This window comes from Electrophorus electricus, chromosome 10 (genome assembly GCF_041902795.1).
Source record: "Electrophorus electricus isolate QZ-2024a chromosome 10, ASM4190279v1, whole genome shotgun sequence".
Classification (NCBI taxonomy): Eukaryota; Metazoa; Chordata; class Actinopteri; order Gymnotiformes; family Gymnotidae; genus Electrophorus; species Electrophorus electricus.
In genome coordinates, this window is record NC_137506.1 from 8588085 (window position 1) to 8614430 (window position 26346).

General features: G+C 37.4%; 6 non-coding genes across 6 annotated transcripts; all 6 read right to left on the bottom strand.

The window, feature by feature from the left end:
• Positions 1–1248: 1248 nt before the first annotated feature.
• Positions 1249–1321, bottom strand: trnaf-gaa (transfer RNA phenylalanine (anticodon GAA)). The gene has a single exon. It is a non-coding gene; the product is annotated as a tRNA-Phe (tRNA).
• A 4777-nt stretch (positions 1322–6098) lies between these two features.
• On the bottom strand, positions 6099–6171 carry trnaf-gaa (transfer RNA phenylalanine (anticodon GAA)). The gene has a single exon. It is a non-coding gene; the product is annotated as a tRNA-Phe (tRNA).
• A 4781-nt stretch (positions 6172–10952) lies between these two features.
• trnaf-gaa (transfer RNA phenylalanine (anticodon GAA)) lies at positions 10953–11025 on the bottom strand. The gene has a single exon. It is a non-coding gene; the product is annotated as a tRNA-Phe (tRNA).
• Positions 11026–15748: 4723 nt separating this feature from the next.
• trnaf-gaa (transfer RNA phenylalanine (anticodon GAA)) lies at positions 15749–15821 on the bottom strand. The gene has a single exon. It is a non-coding gene; the product is annotated as a tRNA-Phe (tRNA).
• Positions 15822–20598: 4777 nt separating this feature from the next.
• trnaf-gaa (transfer RNA phenylalanine (anticodon GAA)) lies at positions 20599–20671 on the bottom strand. Its single transcript has one exon. It is a non-coding gene; the product is annotated as a tRNA-Phe (tRNA).
• Positions 20672–25446: 4775 nt separating this feature from the next.
• trnaf-gaa (transfer RNA phenylalanine (anticodon GAA)) lies at positions 25447–25519 on the bottom strand. Its single transcript has one exon. It is a non-coding gene; the product is annotated as a tRNA-Phe (tRNA).
• Between the last annotated feature and the right edge of the window lie 827 nt (positions 25520–26346).

Below are 26346 nucleotides of genomic sequence, written 5' to 3' on the forward strand. Positions count from 1 at the left end.
CTGCTATGAGGTTTGGCATTAAACCCTGCCCCGTTCACATAAGGCATGTCATATATAAAATAAATAATTTACTCGGTGGGGAATTATACCGTGTGGTTCATAGATTTTCCCCACATTCCAGTAATTTTATTAAGTACACTTTAAATAGAAAATAAAGACGCAGACTCAGAATTAATTGAAGAGAATAGTCAGTCCCATGTTTATTATGAGCTCAATGTTACAAACGAAGCATAGTCTGGAATATGTCGAACAATCACACAAAGAACACACATTTTTTATACAGTTTTCAGAACTGATTATGTAATTGCCCCACCTTCTTTACATACTAGTGTTTGAAATCTCCACCACAATGTTCAAACATACATTATTCAATATATGCAAATTGAAGCTTGACACCATTATATCCCTTTGGAAGATTTTCCTTTTTTTTAAACAAAGATGATCTCAACTCACACCACCAAACACCTGCAAGATGATGTTGCTGGTCAGTATCACCCCGTGGTAAGATAATAAACCTTGTTTAGCCACAGAACTCTCAAAGAGGCTTTCAAGTCTATTAAAAACTTAGATCTTTTGCAACACTATTGAAGTTATTTCTCACAGGAACAGTTCAGCGTACTCTTCCTTAGACTTGTACAGAAGCCTTGAAACCCCCTCCATCAGAGCCTCTGTTCTGCACGTACAGAATCAAAAAGGTCTCTGACCTTAAGATATCCCAGAAACATTATTCATTTTTTGCTTTCAAACTCAGTCTTGCACAACTCTGCACCTATTACAAAGAGCTTCAAAGCCTTTTATAAACGTTATTACCTCAACAGGAAATAGATTTTGGAAAAGAACAAACATGTCTGGAAGATGTTCAGTGCTCCCAAAGTGAGAAATATATACTGTATATCAGTGTTCACACAGAGGATTTGGAAAGGACTGTGGACATATACACCTACCCTTTTCTTGTCCAGTTGTTTGGCGAGCAGATAAGTAATGAACTACATTTCAAAAGCATTTGTGCAGAAGCCACTGTTCAAGTGCCTCTCTGTGCAGTGAGGATACATTTCGTAAGGCAGCGCGACTTCCACAAAAGTTTAAGTTCACGGAATTCAAAGTACAGAGCGCAATTACACAATGACATCTAACCATAACGTAAAAAAGGGGAATATCTCATTCATTTTTCAGGAATGCTATGTAAAGGTTTATGAATTATACTTAAAAAAGTAAAACTATTCAATGATGAATTCTTTTAAGTACAGATGCCAAAACAGAGGGTTGAACCCAGGACCTTTAGATCTTCAGTCTAATGCTCTCCCAATTGAGCTATTTCAGCTAATTTACAATAATATGGTGTGTATTCAGAAAATGACTTTACCACTGTGAAATCCATAGACCGGTCAGGCAGGACCATAAACCTTTTTTTAATAACAAATGTAAGTCTAGTTTTATCCCTCTTACAACTTTTATTTCACTGTTTATATTTTACACTGTTTTATCGGTTTTTATGTTGTATGATTTTATTATCCAGTGTTTTATCTTTACGTTTGTAATATTTTTTTATCATGATTGTGTGTTGTTCAGTCTATTATCCTCATCTTCTATTCATAGTGAACCACAATTGCTGCAAACATCCGCTTCCTTTCCTCCCATTCTTTTCCTTTCTCATCTCTTCCTTCTCCTTACGTTCTTGGGCTTTTTTCAGCTCCTTCTGGCGTTTTTCTGCCTCCTTGGCTGATTTTCTTTGCTCTTTGGCTTGCTGCTTCAGCAACTGTTTCTGATTCATCTCCTCCAACATTGCGAACAGTCTCATCACCCTCTCCCGGTGCTCCCGTCTTTCCTTCCATTCCTTTTCCAGTTTCTTACGTTCTTTAATTTCCATTCGCTTCTCTTTTTCTATTGCCTTTCTCTCCTTTTCTCTGACTTTTTCCTCTGCTTTTTCGATCTTTTTCAGAATGTTCGACAGGTTTTTATCCATCTTCTTTTTCAGGGCCGCTTCACTTGTCTGCTGGATTCCATCCTGTTCTTCCTCCATAAGAACAGCCTGCAATTTCTCCACTCCCAACTTAAACTGGGAAATCCAGCCTCTCTGAGGGAACAGATACCAATTAATTAAGCTCTTAACCAACAATTAAGCTCTCCTATTCATAACAGCCCAGACAACTGCTGCCACACACTCTAAAAGCTTGCTGTCATTGTGACTGCTTAGACTGCTACCTGTACACCTAACAAAAATTAATGTTTCATATTGCAGAGAAAAGATTATGCTTACATGGTACATAGAATGTTATTAAAATGACTTCATTCTGGTTACCATGACATTAAGAATGGGATGCTTTGAAAATACCAATTCCAGACAAATAAACAGAAAAGTAGAGATGATGCATAAAATGGCTTCTGTATGAAAATATCTTATCATACATTTACTCACATCTGCAGGAGATGTTGCCACATCTCTCTCCTTCTTCAGAGTCTGCTGCTCCTCCCTCATCTTACTCAGCCACTCTCCTGGCTTTGCCTCATCCGCAGCCTTGTGGTGTCCCATGTGGAACAAGGGGCAACTCAAACTGCGATGAGGGGGAATGGTGCCAACATCTATATTGTTGGTTTCAGTATCCTCCTGCAAAACAGCAATGTGCTTTGACCTCTGATACCAAGCTCTATAGGAGGGTGTCCAGCATGTAAATTGTATCTAAAAAGGTGTGAACTTGCTGCTACTAACCTTAAAAGCATGCATTCTGTTTTGACAAAAATCCCGTCAGTTTAAAACCTGTGGAACATGGTAAACAATGTTAGTTTTCAGCTCATGAGACACAGCATTGGAAATACCCAAGACAATTGCCAATAATTGCCCTACATTTGCCCTAAACCATAGATGCAATTTACACTGTCCTCACCACTTTGTGAAATACATGATTTTGTCCCCACAACTTCTTGAAAGTGTATTAAGAAAATATTTGTATTTCTTTCACAAGTTTGTTTTTGCTTCATTTATTAAATATAATTCGATTAATGTGTTGTTTTGGTGTATAATCCTATTATGCTTTTAATGACAATCAGAACACGTTCGTGCTGATATGTTGTCACGCTAATAAACGCAGTACAACTGACGTTTCTTGAATTATGGTTCAATCAAAATAAATAGAAAACAATTTTACTACAAATATATATATATATATATATATATATATATATATATATATATATATATATATATATATATATATATATATATAAAACCATAGTTTTAGTTTGGAGAAGTGGGCAAGACGGGAGTCGAACGCAACTACACATTTAGTGCTTTATTGGGCAGAATAAAGACTAGATAAAACAATCCAAAACACGATAGGCCAAAAGGCAGGAACCGTACGAACAGGGATCAAACGCGCTCGCTGTACCAAACGAAACTTCGCAAATGGAATACCAAACAAGAGGCTTTATATGCGAACATGAATCAAGGTAATAAAGGGCAGGTGTCGTTAGATGTCCGGGGATTGGGAGCGACACGGTGCCGATACTCCTTGTGTTGTTCAACGCCGATGACAGACTTAAGCAGTGTGTCCATAACACCTTTCATAAACTTGTTTCAGTCGGAGTTCATTTCTTTTCAGTAAACGCGCGTGCCCGAGGATTTGATGTCTTAAAGGGACGTGAACTTGAGGGGCGCCAGAACTGATTGGACACCCGCTCTGAATTCTTGTCTCCATGGATCAGTTGCACCAATTGGGATTAATTGCTAAACTGGTAGAAGCTAAAAGATCATTTTCATAGACAAGTTTACGCCTGTTGCACCAAGACCAGTAGCGACGCACGCGCCTATTTAAAACGTGTAATGACCGTTGCTAAGTAATTTGCGTTGCTACTAAGCAAAATTGTTACTGGTACTCACTTTGGCAAGACAGTCCGCTATTTCCTACCAGATTACAGACTAAAGAGGAAAACAAAACCCGCCGACAGTGAAATACATAAATCAATCGAATTATATTCACACAAACCACACATTTATATATGGTCAACTTGCCTATCTTTGCAATGACAGTCTGGCTAATGTTAGCTAGCTGGATAGCTAGAGAATTAAAATTAGACTATGACCAAGTTATCTAGCCGCAGGCCTTTCCCTCTTGTATAGTGCTATTCTCTTTCACAAACTGGCCCTTATTGTGAGAGCAAAAATGGCATCTTGAAATTGTGTTTACCTTGTATTTCCTAAGATGTGACAGTAAATATACCCCCAGGTATTGAATAATATAAGAAATTTACGAGCATAATTAGCTAATATTAATTTATGTATACTCACCGTCAGTGAACGTTCCTGTCTCAACTTGGACACGTTACAAATTGTTTAAAAGCTTTGTATGTCGTCTAGTTAAATGACCGTATCTATTTCTACCTATTTGTAGCCGAATAGAGAGGACACATAGCAACATTGTGACGTCATAATACCGTGTGCAATGGAAGGCGCTTATAATAGGACTCTACTAATTTCACAAGAACGTCAGTTAATTTCACGGACCTATTTTATAAAAAAAATTATTTCATGAATTTTAGGATACAAATTAATTTTAGGCTACATTTCATGGCATTTATTAAATAACACTGAAGAAGCTTCATAGTTAGGATAGCCACTTAGACTCACTAGGCCTGCCATGCTAAGCCCTGTACTGGCTTTAGTTTAGCATGGAACTGCAAATAACTTCCAAAATATAACCGTGATGTTTGTAACGACGAAATGGCTTTTTAAAATCAAAAGCAGGAATATTTATGAAAAATAAATCCACATTATTGCAGGTCAAAAATGCACGTTACTTTTAGGAAATCCCCAGCAGGTTGTTCTCATTTGACCTTTCTCCATAGCAACAGAAAAACTGCTATGAGGTTTGGCATTAAACCCTGCCCCGTTCACATAAGGCATGTCATATATAAAATAAATAATTTACTCGGTGGGGAATTATACCGTGTGGTTCATAGATTTTCCCCACATTCCAGTAATTTTATTAAGTACACTTTAAATAGAAAATAAAGACGCAGACTCAGAATTAATTGAAGAGAATAGTCAGTCCCATGTTTATTATGAGCTCAATGTTACAAACGAAGCATAGTCTGGAATATGTCGAACAATCACACAAAGAACACACATTTTTTATACAGTTTTCAGAACTGATTATGTAATTGCCCCACCTTCTTTACATACTAGTGTTTGAAATCTCCACCACAATGTTCAAACATACATTATTCAATATATGCAAATTGAAGCTTGACACCATTATATCCCTTTGGAAGATTTTCCTTTTTTTTAAACAAAGATGATCTCAACTCACACCACCAAACACCTGCAAGATGATGTTGCTGGTCAGTATCACCCCGTGGTAAGATAATAAACCTTGTTTAGCCACAGAACTCTCAAAGAGGCTTTCAAGTCTATTAAAAACTTAGATCTTTTGCAACACTATTGAAGTTATTTCTCACAGGAACAGTTCAGCGTACTCTTCCTTAGACTTGTACAGAAGCCTTGAAACCCCCTCCATCAGAGCCTCTGTTCTGCACGTACAGAATCAAAAAGGTCTCTGACCTTAAGATATCCCAGAAACATTATTCATTTTTTGCTTTCAAACTCAGTCTTGCACAACTCTGCACCTATTACAAAGAGCTTCAAAGCCTTTTATAAACGTTATTACCTCAACAGGAAATAGATTTTGGAAAAGAACAAACATGTCTGGAAGATGTTCAGTGCTCCCAAAGTGAGAAATATATACTGTATATCAGTGTTCACACAGAGGATTTGGAAAGGACTGTGGACATATACACCTACCCTTTTCTTGTCCAGTTGTTTGGCGAGCAGATAAGTAATGAACTACATTTCAAAAGCATTTGTGCAGAAGCCACTGTTCAAGTGCCTCTCTGTGCAGTGAGGATACATTTCGTAAGGCAGCGCGACTTCCACAAAAGTTTAAGTTCACGGAATTCAAAGTACAGAGCGCAATTACACAATGACATCTAACCATAACGTAAAAAAGGGGAATATCTCATTCATTTTTCAGGAATGCTATGTAAAGGTTTATGAATTATACTTAAAAAAGTAAAACTATTCAATGATGAATTCTTTTAAGTACAGATGCCAAAACAGAGGGTTGAACCCAGGACCTTTAGATCTTCAGTCTAATGCTCTCCCAATTGAGCTATTTCAGCTAATTTACAATAATATGGTGTGTATTCAGAAAATGACTTTACCACTGTGAAATCCATAGACCGGTCAGGCAGGACCATAAACCTTTTTTTAATAACAAATGTAAGTCTAGTTTTATCCCTCTTACAACTTTTATTTCACTGTTTATATTTTACACTGTTTTATCGGTTTTTATGTTGTATGATTTTATTATCCAGTGTTTTATCTTTACGTTTGTAATATTTTTTTATCATGATTGTGTGTTGTTCAGTCTATTATCCTCATCTTCTATTCATAGTGAACCACAATTGCTGCAAACATCCTCTTCCTTTCCTCCCATTCTTTTCCTTTCTCATCTCTTCCTTCTCCTTACGTTCTTGGGCTTTTTTCAGCTCCTTCTGGCGTTTTTCTGCCTCCTTGGCTGATTTTCTTTGCTCTTTGGCTTGCTGCTTCAGCAACTGTTTCTGATTCATCTCCTCCAACATTGCGAACAGTCTCATCACCCTCTCCCGGTGCTCCCGTCTTTCCTTCCATTCCTTTTCCAGTTTCTTACGTTCTTTAATTTCCATTCGCTTCTCTTTTTCTATTGCCTTTCTCTCCTTTTCTCTGACTTTTTCCTCTGCTTTTTCGATCTTTTTCAGAATGTTCGACAGGTTTTTATCCATCTTCTTTTTCAGGGCCGCTTCACTTGTCTGCTGGATTCCATCCTGTTCTTCCTCCATAAGAACAGCCTGCAATTTCTCCACTCCCAACTTAAACTGGGAAATCCAGCCTCTCTGAGGGAACAGATACCAATTAATTAAGCTCTTAACCAACAATTAAGCTCTCCTATTCATAACAGCCCAGACAACTGCTGCCACACACTCTAAAAGCTTGCTGTCATTGTGACTGCTTAGACTGCTACCTGTACACCTAACAAAAATTAATGTTTCATATTGCAGAGAAAAGATTATGCTTACATGGTACATAGAATGTTATTAAAATGACTTCATTCTGGTTACCATGACATTAAGAATGGGATGCTTTGAAAATACCAATTCCAGACAAATAAACAGAAAAGTAGAGATGATGCATAAAATGGCTTCTGTATGAAAATATCTTATCATACATTTACTCACATCTGCAGGAGATGTTGCCACATCTCTCTCCTTCTTCAGAGTCTGCTGCTCCTCCCTCATCTTACTCAGCCACTCTCCTGGCTTTGCCTCATCCGCAGCCTTGTGGTGTCCCATGTGGAACAAGGGGCAACTCAAACTGCGATGAGGGGGAATGGTGCCAACATCTATATTGTTGGTTTCAGTATCCTCCTGCAAAACAGCAATGTGCTTTGACCTCTGATACCAAGCTCTATAGGAGGGTGTCCAGCATGTAAATTGTATCTAAAAAGGTGTGAACTTGCTGCTACTAACCTTAAAAGCATGCATTCTGTTTTGACAAAAATCCCGTCAGTTTAAAACCTGTGGAACATGGTAAACAATGTTAGTTTTCAGCTCATGAGACACAGCATTGGAAATACCCAAGACAATTGCCAATAATTGCCCTACATTTGCCCTAAACCATAGATGCAATTTACACTGTCCTCACCACTTTGTGAAATACATGATTTTGTCCCCACAACTTCTTGAAAGTGTATTAAGAAAATATTTGTATTTCTTTCACAAGTTTGTTTTTGCTTCATTTATTAAATATAATTCGATTAATGTGTTGTTTTGGTGTATAATCCTATTATGCTTTTAATGACAATCAGAACACGTTCGTGCTGATATGTTGTCACGCTAATAAACGCAGTACAACTGACGTTTCTTGAATTATGGTTCAATCAAAATAAATAGAAAACAATTTTACTACAAATATATATATATATATATATATATATATATATATATATATATATATATATATATATATATATATATATATATATATAAAACCATAGTTTTAGTTTGGAGAAGTGGGCAAGACGGGAGTCGAACGCAACTACACATTTAGTGCTTTATTGGGCAGAATAAAGACTAGATAAAACAATCCAAAACACGATAGGCCAAAAGGCAGGAACCGTACGAACAGGGATCAAACGCGCTCGCTGTACCAAACGAAACTTCGCAAATGGAATACCAAACAAGAGGCTTTATATGCGAACATGAATCAAGGTAATAAAGGGCAGGTGTCGTTAGATGTCCGGGGATTGGGAGCGACACGGTGCCGATACTCCTTGTGTTGTTCAACGCCGATGACAGACTTAAGCAGTGTGTCCATAACACCTTTCATAAACTTGTTTCAGTCGGAGTTCATTTCTTTTCAGTAAACGCGCGTGCCCGAGGATTTGATGTCTTAAAGGGACGTGAACTTGAGGGGCGCCAGAACTGATTGGACACCCGCTCTGAATTCTTGTCTCCATGGATCAGTTGCACCAATTGGGATTAATTGCTAAACTGGTAGAAGCTAAAAGATCATTTTCATAGACAAGTTTACGCCTGTTGCACCAAGACCAGTAGCGACGCACGCGCCTATTTAAAACGTGTAATGACCGTTGCTAAGTAATTTGCGTTGCTACTAAGCAAAATTGTTACTGGTACTCACTTTGGCAAGACAGTCCGCTATTTCCTACCAGATTACAGACTAAAGAGGAAAACAAAACCCGCCGACAGTGAAATACATAAATCAATCGAATTATATTCACACAAACCACACATTTATATATGGTCAACTTGCCTATCTTTGCAATGACAGTCTGGCTAATGTTAGCTAGCTGGATAGCTAGAGAATTAAAATTAGACTATGACCAAGTTATCTAGCCGCAGGCCTTTCCCTCTTGTATAGTGCTATTCTCTTTCACAAACTGGCCCTTATTGTGAGAGCAAAAATGGCATCTTGAAATTGTGTTTACCTTGTATTTCCTAAGATGTGACAGTAAATATACCCCCAGGTATTGAATAATATAAGAAATTTACGAGCATAATTAGCTAATATTAATTTATGTATACTCACCGTCAGTGAACGTTCCTGTCTCAACTTGGACACGTTACAAATTGTTTAAAAGCTTTGTATGTCGTCTAGTTAAATGACCGTATCTATTTCTACCTATTTGTAGCCGAATAGAGAGGACACATAGCAACATTGTGACGTCATAATACCGTGTGCAATGGAAGGCGCTTATAATAGGACTCTACTAATTTCACAAGAACGTCAGTTAATTTCACGGACCTATTTTATAAAAAAAAATATTTCATGAATTTTAGGATACAAATTAATTTTAGGCTACATTTCATGGCATTTATTAAATAACACTGAAGAAGCTTCATAGTTAGGATAGCCACTTAGACTCACTAGGCCTGCCATGCTAAGCCCTGTACTGGCTTTAGTTTAGCATGGAACTGCAAATAACTTCCAAAATATAACCGTGATGTTTGTAACGACGAAATGGCTTTTTAAAATCAAAAGCAGGAATATTTATGAAAAATAAATCCACATTATTGCAGGTCAAAAATGCACGTTACTTTTAGGAAATCCCCAGCAGGTTGTTCTCATTTGACCTTTCTCCATAGCAACAGAAAAACTGCTATGAGGTTTGGCATTAAACCCTGCCCCGTTCACATAAGGCATGTCATATATAAAATAAATAATTTACTCGGTGGGGAATTATACCGTGTGGTTCATAGATTTTCCCCACATTCCAGTAATTTTATTAAGTACACTTTAAATAGAAAATAAAGACGCAGACTCAGAATTAATTGAAGAGAATAGTCAGTCCCATGTTTATTATGAGCTCAATGTTACAAACGAAGCATAGTCTGGAATATGTCGAACAATCACACAAAGAACACACATTTTTTATACAGTTTTCAGAACTGATTATGTAATTGCCCCACCTTCTTTACATACTAGTGTTTGAAATCTCCACCACAATGTTCAAACATACATTATTCAATATATGCAAATTGAAGCTTGACACCATTATATCCCTTTGGAAGATTTTCCTTTTTTTTAAACAAAGATGATCTCAACTCACACCACCAAACACCTGCAAGATGATGTTGCTGGTCAGTATCACCCCGTGGTAAGATAATAAACCTTGTTTAGCCACAGAACTCTCAAAGAGGCTTTCAAGTCTATTAAAAACTTAGATCTTTTGCAACACTATTGAAGTTATTTCTCACAGGAACAGTTCAGCGTACTCTTCCTTAGACTTGTACAGAAGCCTTGAAACCCCCTCCATCAGAGCCTCTGTTCTGCACGTACAGAATCAAAAAGGTCTCTGACCTTAAGATATCCCAGAAACATTATTCATTTTTTGCTTTCAAACTCAGTCTTGCACAACTCTGCACCTATTACAAAGAGCTTCAAAGCCTTTTATAAACGTTATTACCTCAACAGGAAATAGATTTTGGAAAAGAACAAACATGTCTGGAAGATGTTCAGTGCTCCCAAAGTGAGAAATATATACTGTATATCAGTGTTCACACAGAGGATTTGGAAAGGACTGTGGACATATACACCTACCCTTTTCTTGTCCAGTTGTTTGGCGAGCAGATAAGTAATGAACTACATTTCAAAAGCATTTGTGCAGAAGCCACTGTTCAAGTGCCTCTCTGTGCAGTGAGGATACATTTCGTAAGGCAGCGCGACTTCCACAAAAGTTTAAGTTCACGGAATTCAAAGTACAGAGCGCAATTACACAATGACATCTAACCATAACGTAAAAAAGGGGAATATCTCATTCATTTTTCAGGAATGCTATGTAAAGGTTTATGAATTATACTTAAAAAAGTAAAACTATTCAATGATGAATTCTTTTAAGTACAGATGCCAAAACAGAGGGTTGAACCCAGGACCTTTAGATCTTCAGTCTAATGCTCTCCCAATTGAGCTATTTCAGCTAATTTACAATAATATGGTGTGTATTCAGAAAATGACTTTACCACTGTGAAATCCATAGACCGGTCAGGCAGGACCATAAACCTTTTTTTAATAACAAATGTAAGTCTAGTTTTATCCCTCTTACAACTTTTATTTCACTGTTTATATTTTACACTGTTTTATCGGTTTTTATGTTGTATGATTTTATTATCCAGTGTTTTATCTTTACGTTTGTAATATTTTTTTATCATGATTGTGTGTTGTTCAGTCTATTATCCTCATCTTCTATTCATAGTGAACCACAATTGCTGCAAACATCCTCTTCCTTTCCTCCCATTCTTTTCCTTTCTCATCTCTTCCTTCTCCTTACGTTCTTGGGCTTTTTTCAGCTCCTTCTGGCGTTTTTCTGCCTCCTTGGCTGATTTTCTTTGCTCTTTGGCTTGCTGCTTCAGCAACTGTTTCTGATTCATCTCCTCCAACATTGCGAACAGTCTCATCACCCTCTCCCGGTGCTCCCGTCTTTCCTTCCATTCCTTTTCCAGTTTCTTACGTTCTTTAATTTCCATTCGCTTCTCTTTTTCTATTGCCTTTCTCTCCTTTTCTCTGACTTTTTCCTCTGCTTTTTCGATCTTTTTCAGAATGTTCGACAGGTTTTTATCCATCTTCTTTTTCAGGGCCGCTTCACTTGTCTGCTGGATTCCATCCTGTTCTTCCTCCATAAGAACAGCCTGCAATTTCTCCACTCCCAACTTAAACTGGGAAATCCAGCCTCTCTGAGGGAACAGATACCAATTAATTAAGCTCTTAACCAACAATTAAGCTCTCCTATTCATAACAGCCCAGACAACTGCTGCCACACACTCTAAAAGCTTGCTGTCATTGTGACTGCTTAGACTGCTACCTGTACACCTAACAAAAATTAATGTTTCATATTGCAGAGAAAAGATTATGCTTACATGGTACATAGAATGTTATTAAAATGACTTCATTCTGGTTACCATGACATTAAGAATGGGATGCTTTGAAAATACCAATTCCAGACAAATAAACAGAAAAGTAGAGATGATGCATAAAATGGCTTCTGTATGAAAATATCTTATCATACATTTACTCACATCTGCAGGAGATGTTGCCACATCTCTCTCCTTCTTCAGAGTCTGCTGCTCCTCCCTCATCTTACTCAGCCACTCTCCTGGCTTTGCCTCATCCGCAGCCTTGTGGTGTCCCATGTGGAACAAGGGGCAACTCAAACTGCGATGAGGGGGAATGGTGCCAACATCTATATTGTTGGTTTCAGTATCCTCCTGCAAAACAGCAATGTGCTTTGACCTCTGATACCAAGCTCTATAGGAGGGTGTCCAGCATGTAAATTGTATCTAAAAAGGTGTGAACTTGCTGCTACTAACCTTAAAAGCATGCATTCTGTTTTGACAAAAATCCCGTCAGTTTAAAACCTGTGGAACATGGTAAACAATGTTAGTTTTCAGCTCATGAGACACAGCATTGGAAATACCCAAGACAATTGCCAATAATTGCCCTACATTTGCCCTAAACCATAGATGCAATTTACACTGTCCTCACCACTTTGTGAAATACATGATTTTGTCCCCACAACTTCTTGAAAGTGTATTAAGAAAATATTTGTATTTCTTTCACAAGTTTGTTTTTGCTTCATTTATTAAATATAATTCGATTAATGTGTTGTTTTGGTGTATAATCCTATTATGCTTTTAATGACAATCAGAACACGTTCGTGCTGATATGTTGTCACGCTAATAAACGCAGTACAACTGACGTTTCTTGAATTATGGTTCAATCAAAATAAATAGAAAATAATTTTACTACAAATATATATATATATATATAAAACCATAGTTTTAGTTTGGAGAAGTGGGCAAGACGGGAGTCGAACGCAACTACACATTTAGTGCTTTATTGGGCAGAATAAAGACTAGATAAAACAATCCAAAACACGATAGGCCAAAAGGCAGGAACCGTACGAACAGGGATCAAACGCGCTCGCTGTACCAAACGAAACTTCGCAAATGGAATACCAAACAAGAGGCTTTATATGCGAACATGAATCAAGGTAATAAAGGGCAGGTGTCGTTAGATGTCCGGGGATTGGGAGCGACACGGTGCCGATACTCCTTGTGTTGTTCAACGCCGATGACAGACTTAAGCAGTGTGTCCATAACACCTTTCATAAACTTGTTTCAGTCGGAGTTCATTTCTTTTCAGTAAACGCGCGTGCCCGAGGATTTGATGTCTTAAAGGGACGTGAACTTGAGGGGCGCCAGAACTGATTGGACACCCGCTCTGAATTCTTGTCTCCATGGATCAGTTGCACCAATTGGGATTAATTGCTAAACTGGTAGAAGCTAAAAGATCATTTTCATAGACAAGTTTACGCCTGTTGCACCAAGACCAGTAGCGACGCACGCGCCTATTTAAAACGTGTAATGACCGTTGCTAAGTAATTTGCGCTGCTACTAAGCAAAATTGTTACTGGTACTCACTTTGGCAAGACAGTCCGCTATTTCCTACCAGATTACAGACTAAAGAGGAAAACAAAACCCGCCGACAGTGAAATACATAAATCAATCGAATTATATTCACACAAACCACACATTTATATATGGTCAACTTGCCTATCTTTGCAATGACAGTCTGGCTAATGTTAGCTAGCTGGATAGCTAGAGAATTAAAATTAGACTATGACCAAGTTATCTAGCCGCAGGCCTTTCCCTCTTGTATAGTGCTATTCTCTTTCACAAACTGGCCCTTATTGTGAGAGCAAAAATGGCATCTTGAAATTGTGTTTACCTTGTATTTCCTAAGATGTGACAGTAAATATACCCCCAGGTATTGAATAATATAAGAAATTTACGAGCATAATTAGCTAATATTAATTTATGTATACTCACCGTCAGTGAACGTTCCTGTCTCAACTTGGACACGTTACAAATTGTTTAAAAGCTTTGTATGTCGTCTAGTTAAATGACCGTATCTATTTCTACCTATTTGTAGCCGAATAGAGAGGACACATAGCAACATTGTGACGTCATAATACCGTGTGCAATGGAAGGCGCTTATAATAGGACTCTACTAATTTCACAAGAACGTCAGTTAATTTCACGGACCTATTTTATAAAAAAAATTATTTCATGAATTTTAGGATACAAATTAATTTTAGGCTACATTTCATGGCATTTATTAAATAACACTGAAGAAGCTTCATAGTTAGGATAGCCACTTAGACTCACTAGGCCTGCCATGCTAAGCCCTGTACTGGCTTTAGTTTAGCATGGAACTGCAAATAACTTCCAAAATATAACCGTGATGTTTGTAACGACGAAATGGCTTTTTAAAATCAAAAGCAGGAATATTTATGAAAAATAAATCCACATTATTGCAGGTCAAAAATGCACGTTACTTTTAGGAAATCCCCAGCAGGTTGTTCTCATTTGACCTTTCTCCATAGCAACAGAAAAACTGCTATGAGGTTTGGCATTAAACCCTGCCCCGTTCACATAAGGCATGTCATATATAAAATAAATAATTTACTCGGTGGGGAATTATACCGTGTGGTTCATAGATTTTCCCCACATTCCAGTAATTTTATTAAGTACACTTTAAATAGAAAATAAAGACGCAGACTCAGAATTAATTGAAGAGAATAGTCAGTCCCATGTTTATTATGAGCTCAATGTTACAAACGAAGCATAGTCTGGAATATGTCGAACAATCACACAAAGAACACACATTTTTTATACAGTTTTCAGAACTGATTATGTAATTGCCCCACCTTCTTTACATACTAGTGTTTGAAATCTCCACCACAATGTTCAAACATACATTATTCAATATATGCAAATTGAAGCTTGACACCATTATATCCCTTTGGAAGATTTTCCTTTTTTTTAAACAAAGATGATCTCAACTCACACCACCAAACACCTGCAAGATGATGTTGCTGGTCAGTATCACCCCGTGGTAAGATAATAAACCTTGTTTAGCCACAGAACTCTCAAAGAGGCTTTCAAGTCTATTAAAAACTTAGATCTTTTGCAACACTATTGAAGTTATTTCTCACAGGAACAGTTCAGCGTACTCTTCCTTAGACTTGTACAGAAGCCTTGAAACCCCCTCCATCAGAGCCTCTGTTCTGCACGTACAGAATCAAAAAGGTCTCTGACCTTAAGATATCCCAGAAACATTATTCATTTTTTGCTTTCAAACTCAGTCTTGCACAACTCTGCACCTATTACAAAGAGCTTCAAAGCCTTTTATAAACGTTATTACCTCAACAGGAAATAGATTTTGGAAAAGAACAAACATGTCTGGAAGATGTTCAGTGCTCCCAAAGTGAGAAATATATACTGTATATCAGTGTTCACACAGAGGATTTGGAAAGGACTGTGGACATATACACCTACCCTTTTCTTGTCCAGTTGTTTGGCGAGCAGATAAGTAATGAACTACATTTCAAAAGCATTTGTGCAGAAGCCACTGTTCAAGTGCCTCTCTGTGCAGTGAGGATACATTTCGTAAGGCAGCGCGACTTCCACAAAAGTTTAAGTTCACGGAATTCAAAGTACAGAGCGCAATTACACAATGACATCTAACCATAACGTAAAAAAGGGGAATATCTCATTCATTTTTCAGGAATGCTATGTAAAGGTTTATGAATTATACTTAAAAAAGTAAAACTATTCAATGATGAATTCTTTTAAGTACAGATGCCAAAACAGAGGGTTGAACCCAGGACCTTTAGATCTTCAGTCTAATGCTCTCCCAATTGAGCTATTTCAGCTAATTTACAATAATATGGTGTGTATTCAGAAAATGACTTTACCACTGTGAAATCCATAGACCGGTCAGGCAGGACCATAAACCTTTTTTTAATAACAAATGTAAGTCTAGTTTTATCCCTCTTACAACTTTTATTTCACTGTTTATATTTTACACTGTTTTATCGGTTTTTATGTTGTATGATTTTATTATCCAGTGTTTTATCTTTACGTTTGTAATATTTTTTTATCATGATTGTGTGTTGTTCAGTCTATTATCCTCATCTTCTATTCATAGTGAACCACAATTGCTGCAAACATCCTCTTCCTTTCCTCCCATTCTTTTCCTTTCTCATCTCTTCCTTCTCCTTACGTTCTTGGGCTTTTTTCAGCTCCTTCTGGCGTTTTTCTGCCTCCTTGGCTGATTTTCTTTGCTCTTTGGCTTGCTGCTTCAGCAACTGTTTCTGATTCATCTCCTCCAACATTGCGAACAGTCTCATCACCCTCTCCCGGTGCTCCCGTCTTTCCTTCCATTCCTTTTCCAGTTTCTTACGTTCTTTAATTTCCATTCGCTTCTCTTTTTCTATTGCCTTTCTCTCCTTTTCTCTGACTTTTTCCGCTGCTTTTTCGATCTTTTTCAGAATGTTCGACAGGTTTTTATCCATCTTCTTTTTCAGGGCCGCTTCACTTGTCTGCTGGATTCCATCCTGTTCTTCCTCCATAAGAACAGCCTGCAATTTCTCCACTCCCAACTTAAACTGGGAAATCCAGCCTCTCTGAGGGAACAGATACCAATTAATTAAGCTCTTAACCAACAATTAAGCTCTCCTATTCATAACAGCCCAGACAACTGCTGCCACACACTCTAAAAGCTTGCTGTCATTGTGACTGCTTAGACTGCTACCTGTACACCTAACAAAAATTAATGTTTCATATTGCAAAGAAAAGATTATGCTTACATGGTACATAGAATGTTATTAAAATGACTTCATTCTGGTTACCATGACATTAAGAATGGGATGCTTTGAAAATACCAATTCCAGACAAATAAACAGAAAAGTAGAGATGATGCATAAAATGGCTTCTGTATGAAAATATCTTATCATACATTTACTCACATCTGCAGGAGATGTTGCCACATCTCTCTCCTTCTTCAGAGTCTGCTGCTCCTCCCTCATCTTACTCAGCCACTCTCCTGGCTTTGCCTCATCCGCAGCCTTGTGGTGTCCCATGTGGAACAAGGGGCAACTCAAACTGCGATGAGGGGGAATGGTGCCAACATCTATATTGTTGGTTTCAGTATCCTCCTGCAAAACAGCAATGTGCTTTGACCTCTGATACCAAGCTCTATAGGAGGGTGTCCAGCATGTAAATTGTATCTAAAAAGGTGTGAACTTGCTGCTACTAACCTTAAAAGCATGCATTCTGTTTTGACAAAAATCCCGTCAGTTTAAAACCTGTGGAACATGGTAAACAATGTTAGTTTTCAGCTCATGAGACACAGCATTGGAAATACCCAAGACAATTGCCAATAATTGCCCTACATTTGCCCTAAACCATAGATGCAATTTACACTGTCCTCACCACTTTGTGAAATACATGATTTTGTCCCCACAACTTCTTGAAAGTGTATTAAGAAAATATTTGTATTTCTTTCACAAGTTTGTTTTTGCTTCATTTATTAAATATAATTCGATTAATGTGTTGTTTTGGTGTATAATCCTATTATGCTTTTAATGACAATCAGAACACGTTCGTGCTGATATGTTGTCACGCTAATAAACGCAGTACAACTGACGTTTCTTGAATTATGGTTCAATCAAAATAAATAGAAAACAATTTTACTACAAATATATATATATATATATATATATATATATATATATATATATATATATATATATATATATATATATATATATAAAACCATAGTTTTAGTTTGGAGAAGTGGGCAAGACGGGAGTCGAACGCAACTACACATTTAGTGCTTTATTGGGCAGAATAAAGACTAGATAAAACAATCCAAAACACGATAGGCCAAAAGGCAGGAACCGTACGAACAGGGATCAAACGCGCTCGCTGTACCAAACGAAACTTCGCAAATGGAATACCAAACAAGAGGCTTTATATGCGAACATGAATCAAGGTAATAAAGGGCAGGTGTCGTTAGATGTCCGGGGATTGGGAGCGACACGGTGCCGATACTCCTTGTGTTGTTCAACGCCGATGACAGACTTAAGCAGTGTGTCCATAACACCTTTCATAAACTTGTTTCAGTCGGAGTTCATTTCTTTTCAGTAAACGCGCGTGCCCGAGGATTTGATGTCTTAAAGGGACGTGAACTTGAGGGGCGCCAGAACTGATTGGACACCCGCTCTGAATTCTTGTCTCCATGGATCAGTTGCACCAATTGGGATTAATTGCTAAACTGGTAGAAGCTAAAAGATCATTTTCATAGACAAGTTTACGCCTGTTTCACCAAGACCAGTAGCGACGCACGCGCCTATTTAAAACGTGTAATGACCGTTGCTAAGTAATTTGCGCTGCTACTAAGCAAAATTGTTACTGGTACTCACTTTGGCAAGACAGTCCGCTATTTCCTACCAGATTACAGACTAAAGAGGAAAACAAAACCCGCCGACAGTGAAATACATAAATCAATCGAATTATATTCACACAAACCACACATTTATATACGGTCAACTTGCCTATCTTTGCAATGACAGTCTGGCTAATGTTAGCTAGCTGGATAGCTAGAGAATTAAAATTAGACTATGACCAAGTTATCTAGCCGCAGGCCTTTCCCTCTTGTATAGTGCTATTCTCTTTCACAAACTGGCCCTTATTGTGAGAGCAAAAATGGCATCTTGAAATTGTGTTTACCTTGTATTTCCTAAGATGTGACAGTAAATATACCCCCAGGTATTGAATAATATAAGAAATTTACGAGCATAATTAGCTAATATTAATTTATGTATACTCACCGTCAGTGAACGTTCCTGTCTCAACTTGGACACGTTACAAATTGTTTAAAAGCTTTGTATGTCGTCTAGTTAAATGACCGTATCTATTTCTACCTATTTGTAGCCGAATAGAGAGGACACATAGCAACATTGTGACGTCATAATACCGTGTGCAATGGAAGGCGCTTATAATAGGACTCTACTAATTTCACAAGAACGTCAGTTAATTTCACGGACCTATTTTATAAAAAAAAATATTTCATGAATTTTAGGATACAAATTAATTTTAGGCTACATTTCATGGCATTTATTAAATAACACTGAAGAAGCTTCATAGTTAGGATAGCCACTTAGACTCACTAGGCCTGCCATGCTAAGCCCTGTACTGGCTTTAGTTTAGCATGGAACTGCAAATAACTTCCAAAATATAACCGTGATGTTTGTAACGACGAAATGGCTTTTTAAAATCAAAAGCAGGAATATTTATGAAAAATAAATCCACATTATTGCAGGTCAAAAATGCACGTTACTTTTAGGAAATCCCCAGCAGGTTGTTCTCATTTGACCTTTCTCCATAGCAACAGAAAAACTGCTATGAGGTTTGGCATTAAACCCTGCCCCGTTCACATAAGGCATGTCATATATAAAATAAATAATTTACTCGGTGGGGAATTATACCGTGTGGTTCATAGATTTTCCCCACATTCCAGTAATTTTATTAAGTACACTTTAAATAGAAAATAAAGACGCAGACTCAGAATTAATTGAAGAGAATAGTCAGTCCCATGTTTATTATGAGCTCAATGTTACAAACGAAGCATAGTCTGGAATATGTCGAACAATCACACAAAGAACACACATTTTTTATACAGTTTTCAGAACTGATTATGTAATTGCCCCACCTTCTTTACATACTAGTGTTTGAAATCTCCACCACAATGTTCAAACATACATTATTCAATATATGCAAATTGAAGCTTGACACCATTATATCCCTTTGGAAGATTTTCCTTTTTTTTAAACAAAGATGATCTCAACTCACACCACCAAACACCTGCAAGATGATGTTGCTGGTCAGTATCACCCCGTGGTAAGATAATAAACCTTGTTTAGCCACAGAACTCTCAAAGAGGCTTTCAAGTCTATTAAAAACTTAGATCTTTTGCAACACTATTGAAGTTATTTCTCACAGGAACAGTTCAGCGTACTCTTCCTTAGACTTGTACAGAAGCCTTGAAACCCCCTCCATCAGAGCCTCTGTTCTGCACGTACAGAATCAAAAAGGTCTCTGACCTTAAGATATCCCAGAAACATTATTCATTTTTTGCTTTCAAACTCAGTCTTGCACAACTCTGCACCTATTACAAAGAGCTTCAAAGCCTTTTATAAACGTTATTACCTCAACAGGAAATAGATTTTGGAAAAGAACAAACATGTCTGGAAGATGTTCAGTGCTCCCAAAGTGAGAAATATATACTGTATATCAGTGTTCACACAGAGGATTTGGAAAGGACTGTGGACATATACACCTACCCTTTTCTTGTCCAGTTGTTTGGCGAGCAGATAAGTAATGAACTACATTTCAAAAGCATTTGTGCAGAAGCCACTGTTCAAGTGCCTCTCTGTGCAGTGAGGATACATTTCGTAAGGCAGCGCGACTTCCACAAAAGTTTAAGTTCACGGAATTCAAAGTACAGAGCGCAATTACACAATGACATCTAACCATAACGTAAAAAAGGGGAATATCTCATTCATTTTTCAGGAATGCTATGTAAAGGTTTATGAATTATACTTAAAAAAGTAAAACTATTCAATGATGAATTCTTTTAAGTACAGATGCCAAAACAGAGGGTTGAACCCAGGACCTTTAGATCTTCAGTCTAATGCTCTCCCAATTGAGCTATTTCAGCTAATTTACAATAATATGGTGTGTATTCAGAAAATGACTTTACCACTGTGAAATCCATAGACCGGTCAGGCAGGACCATAAACCTTTTTTTAATAACAAATGTAAGTCTAGTTTTATCCCTCTTACAACTTTTATTTCACTGTTTATATTTTACACTGTTTTATCGGTTTTTATGTTGTATGATTTTATTATCCAGTGTTTTATCTTTACGTTTGTAATATTTTTTTATCATGATTGTGTGTTGTTCAGTCTATTATCCTCATCTTCTATTCATAGTGAACCACAATTGCTGCAAACATCCTCTTCCTTTCCTCCCATTCTTTTCCTTTCTCATCTCTTCCTTCTCCTTACGTTCTTGGGCTTTTTTCAGCTCCTTCTGGCGTTTTTCTGCTTCCTTGGCTGATTTTCTTTGCTCTTTGGCTTGCTGCTTCAGCAACTGTTTCTGATTCATCTCCTCCAACATTGCGAACAGTCTCATCACCCTCTCCCGGTGCTCCCGTCTTTCCTTCCATTCCTTTTCCAGTTTCTTACGTTCTTTAATTTCCATTCGCTTCTCTTTTTCTATTGCCTTTCTCTCCTTTTCTCTGACTTTTTCCTCTGCTTTTTCGATCTTTTTCAGAATGTTCGACAGGTTTTTATCCATCTTCTTTTTCAGGGCCGCTTCACTTGTCTGCTGGATTCCATCCTGTTCTTCCTCCATAAGAACAGCCTGCAATTTCTCCACTCCCAACTTAAACTGGGAAATCCAGCCTCTCTGAGGGAACAGATACCAATTAATTAAGCTCTTAACCAACAATTAAGCTCTCCTATTCATAACAGCCCAGACAACTGCTGCCACACACTCTAAAAGCTTGCTGTCATTGTGACTGCTTAGACTGCTACCTGTACACCTAACAAAAATTAATGTTTCATATTGCAGAGAAAAGATTATGCTTACATGGTACATAGAATGTTATTAAAATGACTTCATTCTGGTTACCATGACATTAAGAATGGGATGCTTTGAAAATACCAATTCCAGACAAATAAACAGAAAAGTAGAGATGATGCATAAAATGGCTTCTGTATGAAAATATCTTATCATACATTTACTCACATCTGCAGGAGATGTTGCCACATCTCTCTCCTTCTTCAGAGTCTGCTGCTCCTCCCTCATCTTACTCAGCCACTCTCCTGGCTTTGCCTCATCCGCAGCCTTGTGGTGTCCCATGTGGAACAAGGGGCAACTCAAACTGCGATGAGGGGGAATGGTGCCAACATCTATATTGTTGGTTTCAGTATCCTCCTGCAAAACAGCAATGTGCTTTGACCTCTGATACCAAGCTCTATAGGAGGGTGTCCAGCATGTAAATTGTATCTAAAAAGGTGTGAACTTGCTGCTACTAACCTTAAAAGCATGCATTCTGTTTTGACAAAAATCCCGTCAGTTTAAAACCTGTGGAACATGGTAAACAATGTTAGTTTTCAGCTCATGAGACACAGCATTGGAAATACCCAAGACAATTGCCAATAATTGCCCTACATTTGCCCTAAACCATAGATGCAATTTACACTGTCCTCACCACTTTGTGAAATACATGATTTTGTCCCCACAACTTCTTGAAAGTGTATTAAGAAAATATTTGTATTTCTTTCACAAGTTTGTTTTTGCTTCATTTATTAAATATAATTCGATTAATGTGTTGTTTTGGTGTATAATCCTATTATGCTTTTAATGACAATCAGAACACGTTCGTGCTGATATGTTGTCACGCTAATAAACGCAGTACAACTGACGTTTCTTGAATTATGGTTCAATCAAAATAAATAGAAAATAATTTTACTACAAATATATATATATATATATATATATATATATATATATATATATATATATATATATATATATATATATATATAAAACCATAGTTTTAGTTTGGAGAAGTGGGCAAGACGGGAGTCGAACGCAACTACACATTTAGTGCTTTATTGGGCAGAATAAAGACTAGATAAAACAATCCAAAACACGATAGGCCAAAAGGCAGGAACCGTACGAACAGGGATCAAACGCGCTCGCTGTACCAAACGAAACTTCGCAAATGGAATACCAAACAAGAGGCTTTATATGCGAACATGAATCAAGGTAATAAAGGGCAGGTGTCGTTAGATGTCCGGGGATTGGGAGCGACACGGTGCCGATACTCCTTGTGTTGTTCAACGCCGATGACAGACTTAAGCAGTGTGTCCATAACACCTTTCATAAACTTGTTTCAGTCGGAGTTCATTTCTTTTCAGTAAACGCGCGTGCCCGAGGATTTGATGTCTTAAAGGGACGTGAACTTGAGGGGCGCCAGAACTGATTGGACACCCGCTCTGAATTCTTGTCTCCATGGATCAGTTGCACCAATTGGGATTAATTGCTAAACTGGTAGAAGCTAAAAGATCATTTTCATAGACAAGTTTACGCCTGTTTCACCAAGACCAGTAGCGACGCACGCGCCTATTTAAAACGTGTAATGACCGTTGCTAAGTAATTTGCGCTGCTACTAAGCAAAATTGTTACTGGTACTCACTTTGGCAAGACAGTCCGCTATTTCCTACCAGATTACAGACTAAAGAGGAAAACAAAACCCGCCGACAGTGAAATACATAAATCAATCGAATTATATTCACACAAACCACACATTTATATATGGTCAACTTGCCTATCTTTGCAATGACAGTCTGGCTAATGTTAGCTAGCTGGATAGCTAGAGAATTAAAATTAGACTATGACCAAGTTATCTAGCCGCAGGCCTTTCCCTCTTGTATAGTGCTATTCTCTTTCACAAACTGACCCTTATTGTGAGAGCAAAAATGGCATCTTGAAATTGTGTTTACCTTGTATTTCCTAAGATGTGACAGTAAATATACCCCCAGGTATTGAATAATATAAGAAATTTACGAGCATAATTAGCTAATATTAATTTATGTATACTCACCGTCAGTGAACGTTCCTGTCTCAACTTGGACACGTTACAAATTGTTTAAAAGCTTTGTATGTCGTCTAGTTAAATGACCGTATCTATTTCTACCTATTTGTAGCCGAATAGAGAGGACACATAGCAACATTGTGACGTCATAATACCGTGTGCAATGGAAGGCGCTTATAATAGGACTCTACTAATTTCACAAGAACGTCAGTTAATTTCACGGACCTATTTTATAAAAAAAAATATTTCATGAATTTTAGGATACAAATTAATTTTAGGCTACATTTCATGGCATTTATTAAATAACACTGAAGAAGCTTCATAGTTAGGATAGCCACTTAGACTCACTAGGCCTGCCATGCTAAGCCCTGTACTGGCTTTAGTTTAGCATGGAACTGCAAATAACTTCCAAAATATAACCGTGATGTTTGTAACGACGAAATGGCTTTTTAAAATCAAAAGCAGGAATATTTATGAAAAATAAATCCACATTATTGCAGGTCAAAAATGCACGTTACTTTTAGGAAATCCCCAGCAGGTTGTTCTCATTTGACCTTTCTCCATAGCAACAGAAAAACTGCTATGAGGTTTGGCATTAAACCCTGCCCCGTTCACATAAGGCATGTCATATATAAAATAAATAATTTACTCGGTGGGGAATTATACCGTGTGGTTCATAGATTTTCCCCACATTCCAGTAATTTTATTAAGTACACTTTAAATAGAAAATAAAGACGCAGACTCAGAATTAATTGAAGAGAATAGTCAGTCCCATGTTTATTATGAGCTCAATGTTACAAACGAAGCATAGTCTGGAATATGTCGAACAATCACACAAAGAACACACATTTTTTATACAGTTTTCAGAACTGATTATGTAATTGCCCCACCTTCTTTACATACTAGTGTTTGAAATCTCCACCACAATGTTCAAACATACATTATTCAATATATGCAAATTGAAGCTTGACACCATTATATCCCTTTGGAAGATTTTCCTTTTTTTTAAACAAAGATGATCTCAACTCACACCACCAAACACCTGCAAGATGATGTTGCTGGTCAGTATCACCCCGTGGTAAGATAATAAACCTTGTTTAGCCACAGAACTCTCAAAGAGGCTTTCAAGTCTATTAAAAACTTAGATCTTTTGCAACACTATTGAAGTTATTTCTCACAGGAACAGTTCAGCGTACTCTTCCTTAGACTTGTACAGAAGCCTTGAAACCCCCTCCATCAGAGCCTCTGTTCTGCACGTACAGAATCAAAAAGGTCTCTGACCTTAAGATATCCCAGAAACATTATTCATTTTTTGCTTTCAAACTCAGTCTTGCACAACTCTGCACCTATTACAAAGAGCTTCAAAGCCTTTTATAAACGTTATTACCTCAACAGGAAATAGATTTTGGAAAAGAACAAACATGTCTGGAAGATGTTCAGTGCTCCCAAAGTGAGAAATATATACTGTATATCAGTGTTCACACAGAGGATTTGGAAAGGACTGTGGACATATACACCTACCCTTTTCTTGTCCAGTTGTTTGGCGAGCAGATAAGTAATGAACTACATTTCAAAAGCATTTGTGCAGAAGCCACTGTTCAAGTGCCTCTCTGTGCAGTGAGGATACATTTCGTAAGGCAGCGCGACTTCCACAAAAGTTTAAGTTCACGGAATTCAAAGTACAGAGCGCAATTACACAATGACATCTAACCATAACGTAAAAAAGGGGAATATCTCATTCATTTTTCAGGAATGCTATGTAAAGGTTTATGAATTATACTTAAAAAAGTAAAACTATTCAATGATGAATTCTTTTAAGTACAGATGCCAAAACAGAGGGTTGAACCCAGGACCTTTAGATCTTCAGTCTAATGCTCTCCCAATTGAGCTATTTCAGCTAATTTACAATAATATGGTGTGTATTCAGAAAATGACTTTACCACTGTGAAATCCATAGACCGGTCAGGCAGGACCATAAACCTTTTTTTAATAACAAATGTAAGTCTAGTTTTATCCCTCTTACAACTTTTATTTCACTGTTTATATTTTACACTGTTTTATCGGTTTTTATGTTGTATGATTTTATTATCCAGTGTTTTATCTTTACGTTTGTAATATTTTTTTATCATGATTGTGTGTTGTTCAGTCTATTATCCTCATCTTCTATTCATAGTGAACCACAATTGCTGCAAACATCCTCTTCCTTTCCTCCCATTCTTTTCCTTTCTCATCTCTTCCTTCTCCTTACGTTCTTGGGCTTTTTTCAGCTCCTTCTGGCGTTTTTCTGCCTCCTTGGCTGATTTTCTTTGCTCTTTGGCTTGCTGCTTCAGCAACTGTTTCTGATTCATCTCCTCCAACATTGCGAACAGTCTCATCACCCTCTCCCGGTTTGTGAGACAAAAAAAAAAAGATATAATTACTATCCATGATTTAATTGACTGTGTTGCAGACAACATAGGCAAGGTTAGACTGAAAAATGTCAGAGTATTTTTAATGCTGTTTATTGCTGTCGTCAGAGGTTATGCAGCCATATCCTCCCTAGCAAGTACGGCATCTAATACCTGCAGACACAAATACCGTGTTGAGCAATATTTAATTACATCTACTTGAAATGCATATTTAATTGCATTGTTAGTATTTATGGAAAACAAGTGTTAGGATTGCTCTGCTCCATTGCAGACTTTCTCACTCTAACAACTGTGGATTCCATCTCCTCAATCAATTG